This window comes from Theobroma cacao, chromosome 8, assembly GCF_053813885.1.
Source record: "Theobroma cacao isolate CCN51 chromosome 8, ASM5381388v1, whole genome shotgun sequence".
In the NCBI taxonomy this organism is placed as follows: Eukaryota; Viridiplantae; Streptophyta; class Magnoliopsida; order Malvales; family Malvaceae; genus Theobroma; species Theobroma cacao.
The window spans coordinates 3,439,521-3,447,874 of record NC_142646.1 but is presented as its reverse complement, the minus strand read 5'-3'; positions in this window follow the sequence as shown (position 1 = coordinate 3,447,874).

The following is an 8,354-nucleotide window of genomic DNA, read 5'->3' as shown; positions in this document are numbered from 1 at the left end:
AGGAAGCAAAGGAGAAGGTTAAAGGAAGACTAATATCAGGACTTTTAGTAATTTCAAGATTTGCCCCGTTTTGGGCTAAATGTGCTTGTTTCACCATATTCCAAAACGACTTTACCGACCTTCATCTTATGTATGACGCTGCCCTTTTATATCTCTCAATAATACGACCCCGTATTTTCTCTTTGGATTCTTATATTTTGCAATTTTTACATAAGGTCCTTGTTGAGCTAAGAAATTGGGCCGTCACTTTCTGGTGGATCCATTATAGTCATCGATTGGGATTTGAAGGACGAAATCACAAAGCTATGACATCTGTTAAGGACACCACGTGATCATTTTCAACATTATCTACGTATTACTACTTTCATCGCAAAACATTTTCTATGTTAAGGACGATAAACTCACTTTATGGGTATAAAATTTAGTCTAGTTTTATTTTTTTCCTTATAACTTATATTTAGTTAATTTGTTGGTTGGATTTTTCATTCTTTGTTTACATATAGATCATGTATGTCGAATTGTAAATTAATTAAAAATATTAATTATATATTTTATATAATAAAATATTGAAAAATAATATTCTAGATTTAAATAATAACATTTTTTATTAATTTAAAATTTGATATGAGTGAATTATTAAATTTAACAATCAATTTATTAAAATATTAATCATAATCATAATAAATATGTACTTTGTAGATATTAAAGTATACTCTATAACTGATTAAGGAAAAAAAAAAAGGAAACGTGTGATTGACAGTGAAGCAACCCCATCTTCCTTTTTCTCTTTATGGCATTTAATTTAAGTAACAATTAGGTAAATGGAGTAACAAAGACTTGACCTCTCTTTTCTTATTCTTCAAGAAGTGCGACAAGATCTAAAGTTGAAATTCTCTGTTTCCATCATAGAATTCCTCGTGCACACAATATATATATATATATAATATTATAATTAAGTGGATATGCAAGGTAAAAAAGTATTAAGTTATATAAGACATATTTGTACCTTTATAACGGTTTATATGATAACAGTGCATGAACATGATGGTTTAAATTTAGACTTTAAAGGGAAATTGCTTAATGAATCAATTTTTATAATTGGACAAAGATATAACAGTAATAATTAGTGCAATGATCAGGAGAACTAATTGAAAATTTTGGGTATAGGTATAAATACTTTAATCCACATTTAATGGAATAATAATAAAATATTAATAAATTTGACTTATTCTTTTAAAAAAAATTAAATCATAAATTTCGAAAAAGTGATGGGCTGGATATAAATAAATAGTATTTGAATCCTTGTTAGTTGTTACAACTTAAAACCAAGCAAGTGCATCTTTTTCAAGTATGAATGGACCACAATTACTTGCAACGGGTTGATTTAATAACCTAATTACCTAAGAAATCCTAGATAGCTCTCTTTAATCACCTTAATGGGCTTATTGTTAATCTTTAACTCTACGCAGCTCTTTAGATCAGATCTGAGACTATATCAAAATAAAGAAAAAAGATCACCAAGAATCTTATTAAAAATACAAGAAGGAAATAATAAGGGGGATAGTAAAAAACCTAGGGCGGAGAGACAGAAGGAACAAGGGACAGAAAGGAAAGAATAAGGTGAATAGTAAAAAACTCAAAGGCAGGTGAAAAATGCTGTGCGCATGTGGGCCGCCGAAGTTGATCCCCTGTCAAAAGCAGACCAAACCCTAACCGCACACAATAAACCCCTAACCTTCCAAAATAACCCCTGAGAAAGTCATGCGACAAAAAGAAAAAGAGGCCACATGTCAGCATCTTAGCCACTCAGAGACGTGGCCAATTTTGGAAGCCCATTTAAGGCTTCTTTTTATATAAGGTTATTGATAAACAGAGATAGATTCTTGAAGTAGATGGTCCTCCTCTTAGAGACCATTATGTACAAAATAAAACTAGAAGTTGTTGAGAACTTTAATCAAGGCAAATTGGATGATTTATATGAAGGAGATCAAATCTCTCAAAGTAGAATTTTTCTATAGGCCATTCCAATTCGGTGATGTAACTAGCTATAGCCTTTTAGTCCAGGTAAATTATTATTTATGCTTTCTAGCTAGTATAATATTAAGATCTATGTCAATAATTTCTCCATTATCAATGGGGGATGCATGCTTTTGTGTTATAGCATCTAAGTATAACCACTTAGCGTTGGCTTGATTGATGCCTTGAGATATTTTGTGGACAAAGAATTTCAACTTTTGAGATACTTTGTCAATTAGAATGTACCATATATTTACAGACAATGGAAAGTGCATTTTGCACCACATTAACACGTTACTATACATATAATTCTTAATGCTAATGGCTTAGGTTTTAGATGCCCTCCAAAAGTATATATAATATATCTCACTCTTTGTCAGGCTTTTATATAATAAAAGTCCTCCACTAATGACACACAGTGTTCTGCCTTTCTACTGTTTTCTGTCTCTCTGTTTTTTTGTTTAGTGGATGACTAGGACCATCAGGGCATCCACATCAAGAACTTTTTTCTCATTAATCTTAATCCTTCAGATTCATTTAAAAGCTCACGTGAGTTTGTGGAGATCCCTTGCTTTTCTTGTTAACCAAAAGAAAACCTTTTTACAAGCTTAAGATATCAGAAAGATTTCCTCCACGGAAATGGTCTTAGTTCCAGCCTTTGCTTTCTCACGAGTTTGAGTAATTACAGCAGCAAAAACAAATGAAATAATAAGACTCCATTAATAATTAGATTTACCAAGTAATCAGATTCTATCTTATAGTAATATAATCGGAAGATCTCTTCCATTTCCTTTTGCACAAGTCATAGATTGAGCAGCATGAGGAGCATAAGTTAGTTTTTGAGCTCACAATCCATTGGAGCATTAAACCCTTCTCTAATTCGTTCGTCCTTATTCTATAGTGCTGTTTTTAAAGGCTAAAAGTCGGGAGTTCCCCATGCAATTGCCATTGGAAACCTCTTGACAATGGAGGCAATTGACATGGACTATAACTATATAGTCTAGAGTTTCTCCACTTCGGGCTTGTAGTTTTGTGAGGATCATTGGCCTTCTTGCAAGATTGATACTGACAAATTGGGTGCTTTGGGAAAGTAAGCAAGGCCACCCAAAAGTTAGTTGAGTGAACAAGTCGTTTTGGAAGCTCGTGACTTAGGAAAGATAATTAATTTCTTTGTTTGCTCAATCTTTTTTTCTCTTTTAATATCTGCAACTTGCTGTTTTTTTTTATCCTCAAATATATTGCAACTTGCAATGGAATAATATGTGCTTAATAATTTATTGCTTGCCTATCTCACCTTTCAATCTTGTTTTATTTCAATTAATAATGAATGATTCGACCACCCTCTCACCAGCTACTTCCTACATTTTGAAGCAATTACAAGCAATCTCTGGGCTTTTTGTCATTCAAGTCAGGTTGGAATAACACACATTATCTATTAAAAATGAAAAAAAAAAGTTCAACAACAAGACAAGACAAAATAGATAGACGCAACCCGAGAAGAAAACTGACCTCGATTGATAGAATTAGTTATCCATCTTATTTGGGTCTACAATATGAATTAACAATTCGAAATTCGATACTTTGTTTATGCTTAGAACTTAGTCCAAGTCAAAGTCATAACACCCGAAAACATAGAAAGAAAGACACTACCCTGAGTCCCCACCTCCCCAAATCAAAGGGTTGGCTTGCATATATTCAAAAGTTTTCTGTGGTTTCGATTTTTGATTTAACAGTGAAACGATATATATTTCAATGTTTGAATATAAAGGAAGAAAAAACAGATGATAGCTAACAACATGAGCTTCTCATATCTTTGATAATTCAAGTCAAGAACTTGATGTGACAATCAATTATGGAACGATGTACAAATATTTTGGACCACAATATCCATTACAAGTTCCACAGATTATTTTCATGATGGGCAGCATAAGGCAAAGGAGATTGCAAAAGGCTTGTCACAAGGAAGGCAGTTTTTGTTCACGTGTAGCGTGGGAGTGAGTCAACCAAATTTGGTTAGGGCTGTCCACATTAATTGATCTAATTAAATTGATTTTTTTCTATGTCAGACCACATTCAACGACCCCGCTGCGGCCTTTCGTTTGTCTACCTCACCTTGCTTCTCGGTTGGAGGCCTAACACGGATCCTTTTAGGGCTGCGTTCTGATCTTAATTCTTTTCATTTATTTATTTATATATATATATATATATAGATTTAATCAATAAAATTTCGAATTTTCTTACCCAAATAAGGATTAAAAAATATAGAAAGAGGAATATAATGGGTGATAGCAAATTGGGTGGGGTTTGCTTGGATGATGGAGGAAAAAGGAATACTCTCAAACTTATATCAAATAAGTAAGTTTTTTTTCTCTTTTAACTCGCAGCCATAGATATATAGCTTTCTCTAATGAAATTTTAGGAATAACCAATCCTTCCTCACATCTTTAAAATGGTGATCTTATCAAGTCAAAATAATGATGAATATTAGTTTTAGGGACTGAATTGTCAAAAGTTAAAAAGTTTAAGCCCTATCTTGAATTTCAAGACTCCAACTTTTGTAAGTTTTCATCTCTGCAAGGAACATCCTTTAAAGGAAGTTCGATCCCAAAGATATTGATTGACATTTTTAGAAAGGATTCTCAATCATCCCACTGCGCCCTTTTTCCCCATCCTTTTCCTCTTATCGTTTGGTTCACGCATGCTAACATACCTGTATCAACTTTTTAAATTTTGGGGATAATTACTACATGTGCATGACATAGCTTTATGATAAATATAAGTAAGTAAAATTTGAACAAATTTGTACCCGAGCATTTAGCTCATTGGTTAATACATTATCTTCCTACTTAAAAAGTAGGGTTCGAATCTTCCATTTTCCAATTATAAAAAAAAAATTAAACAAACTTAGGTATAATATGAAGAAGATTAAGATACATAGAAGCCTTGTATTAAAAAGAAAAATGAGACATTGCTATGTTAGTGATATTTGAACCAAAATGCACCCGTTAATTTTAAAGAAAGAATACTTAGATTAATCAAGGTGAAAAAGAGTTTAATTTAAGCAATATTAAGTCCTTCAGTTAACTACCGATAAAAAGAAAAAATTTTAATTATGTGACATTCCTACTCACTTTGGGGGACACTATATATGCTCTTATATTAATATATCCTTAGCAAGCATCCATAAGTTCCATTTGTCTCTGATGAGAACAAAACCTTATGAATCTATATATTTTATGTAATTTTAAATTATGGACAATAAAATATGCACCAGTGCCCTATTGGCTCGTTCATTTCACACTTTTTTATTAATTATTGAAAAAACAATATATAGATCTCAGTTATTTGCATAAATAATTCAATAACTATGTGGTTTTATCCCTATAATTAAATGAATGCATACACAGAACTTATAGGTGTATTTACAGCTCAATAGAAATTCCTTAAACTTAAAAATGAAGAAATTTGGGGTTAAGAGATTGTTGAACGATAACAAGAAACAAGATTAAAGATAACTTTACTAGTCATTCATCTTAAATGCATAGGTTATTGTTTTGTATAGGTTTTAAAAGTTAAAGCTTAACAATTGTGCCTGCTCAGATAATAACTACACCATATGTGTTATGAGAATAAAATTCTTAATTTGAAGTATTCCCTTTTGTGATTATTTAAAAAAAAAAACAAACAGAAGTCACCGTCCAATTCCGATGAGAACATGGTTGTACGATGATTCTATTACCTTAAATTAAGACTTCATTAGTCAGATAACCCTTCAAAAAACAAAAATAAAACCATAGAACTTATCCTTATTAGCCAAGTCATTAGCTAAGCACTTTCTCGTAAAACATATATATATATATATATATATATATATATATATATATATATATATATATATATATATATATATTTCTTTGTAGCAACTTGCTATTCAATCTTTGATTAAAGGAAAGCAATGAAACCTAAAAGGCTTATTATCTGCCACGTGACCAGAGGTAGATTTAAAATTTTTTTTTGAATGGTATAATAATTAAAATGATAATAATAATTACAAAATATAAATATATTAAAATTTAAAAATTAAATTTTTTAACATTAAATTAAAGAAAATATAAATTCAGTATATTCATTTAATACTTTAAAGTAAAAATATCTAAAATAATTATAACTGCTCATGACAATTTTTCATATTTTGAAAACGGTACATGATAGTATAAGTAGATATACTATCAAATACATTTTTTTCAATACATGTCACTAAACAATCATTCATTCAAAATTACTACTCATTAGCATAAATTAGGATATTATAATTAAATAAAATATGATCTTACATAGCAAATTATCAAGTTCAACAATTAACAATATGACAATTTTCTATTTATTGGTCAAAACTAAATGTAAACATTCACAAACAACATAAAGTTAAATAAAAAAAATAAATAATCAAATAAAATATTTACAAATTAATCAAAAAAAGAAAGAGTCGTAATTTCAAGATATTATTTAACATGCAATACTATTTTCTATTAGCTAGATTTTATCTATAAACTCAAATTATCAAATTCATCAAAGAAATATTTAGACATAAGGTATTTAAAAACTTAATTTGGGTTAAAAATTATTTACAATTAAAGTTTAGATGAATTATTTTGAGAGTGTGAAAAACACAGACAAAAACTGAAAAAAGAAAGAATTTGAATTTTTAGATAAAAAGAGTAGTTTAAGTTTTGACTCTTTTAATAAAATCTTAAATTATAGAAGAAATTTTTTTTTATCTTTGTATATAGTATTTAAATATTAATATATAAATTAATTTTTGATAAATTATTTTTACTTAGAGTCTTGGATCCCTTTCTTTATAAAATTATAAAAAAATGAGTTGATTAATATATTAATTATCTTAAATCCTAGATAAATAATATAAAGATTAAAACTTTTTAGGTAACTGCGTCCACCCATGCACGTGACATGTAAGCATCCCTAGATTTCTTTCCCATGTCACAGTTTGATTTATCAAACCAAAACAAATAAAAAGTACATATATATATATGTAATGATAATTTGATAGTAAAAGGAATTCAGCTTGATATTTCTCGTTTGTTTTCATTTTTTTCTCATGCTATATTATCAATAAAAAAGCTATATTAAGAAGAAAAAAATAAATAACAAAAAAGTATTATGTGTTTTGAGAGGAATAAATTGACTTTTTAAAATTTAACATTTAACTATCCTATGTTTTTTGTTAAACTTTTCTTTACACTGTTAACAACATGATTATGATATGTCTTATTTGGTTAATTAATATTAATAATAAAGAAAAATATTAAATATTAGAAAAAACATTAAAAAATAATTAACACTACTATTAAGTTTAAAAAAAAACAACAAAAATAAACATATTATAGTTAAGTGTCCAATTTAAAATTTAAAAAGTAAATTTATTCTACCTAAAACTACATGGTACTTTTTTAATATAATTTATATAGAAAATAGCAAAATTGACTCGTGAGAGAGCTACTTATTGTGGCCAGGTTCAGTGTTATTCGGTGATATAAGAATCCAAAATATTTACACACACAAATGTATATAATTAATTACACATATATGTGTGTGTGTGTGTTTTAAAGAGAAAAAATGTTCATGCATGCATCTTATAGTTTTTTCTTCTTAAATAGTAGGTGACAGAAATATGGGAAGATCAAATTCTAAAAGGAATGCTGCCATCGTTTTCTTCAAATTTAATATATATATATATTTGAATATATATTCTCGTCCTCGTAATTTATAATCCTAGAGGATGAAAGGAACAAGCCAACTTCAAATATAATATCAACTATACTAAAAATCAGCTTTATGATATTCATGCTATAATTTTTTGTTACGTGGGTTATTATTAATTGATAATTTTAGTTTGATAAAATAAATTGATAATTTAGTTTTATTAAGAGATAAAATATGAAAATCCAATTAATATTAAAATAATCAATTAATTATGAGTTTTACAAATTTAATTAGATCAATATAATTTGGCGGTTGTGTAAGTCTTGATCCAATAAACTTTTAATTAAGAGAGTTTTAAGTTTATATGTATATATATATATATATATATATATATGGCTAGGTCCGATAAAATATTGTTTATTGTGATTCGTCAAGGAAAAATACTAAGAGGAAGACTTAATTTTTACCGTAAATTCTCTACTATTCCGCTATTATCAACGATTATTTAAAAACGACATAAATTGGTACACAATAATAATTAAATGATTTTAATGTTTTAAATGTTCACAACAATTTATGCATGACTAATTCTTTGATTTCTCATTTAGTTAATC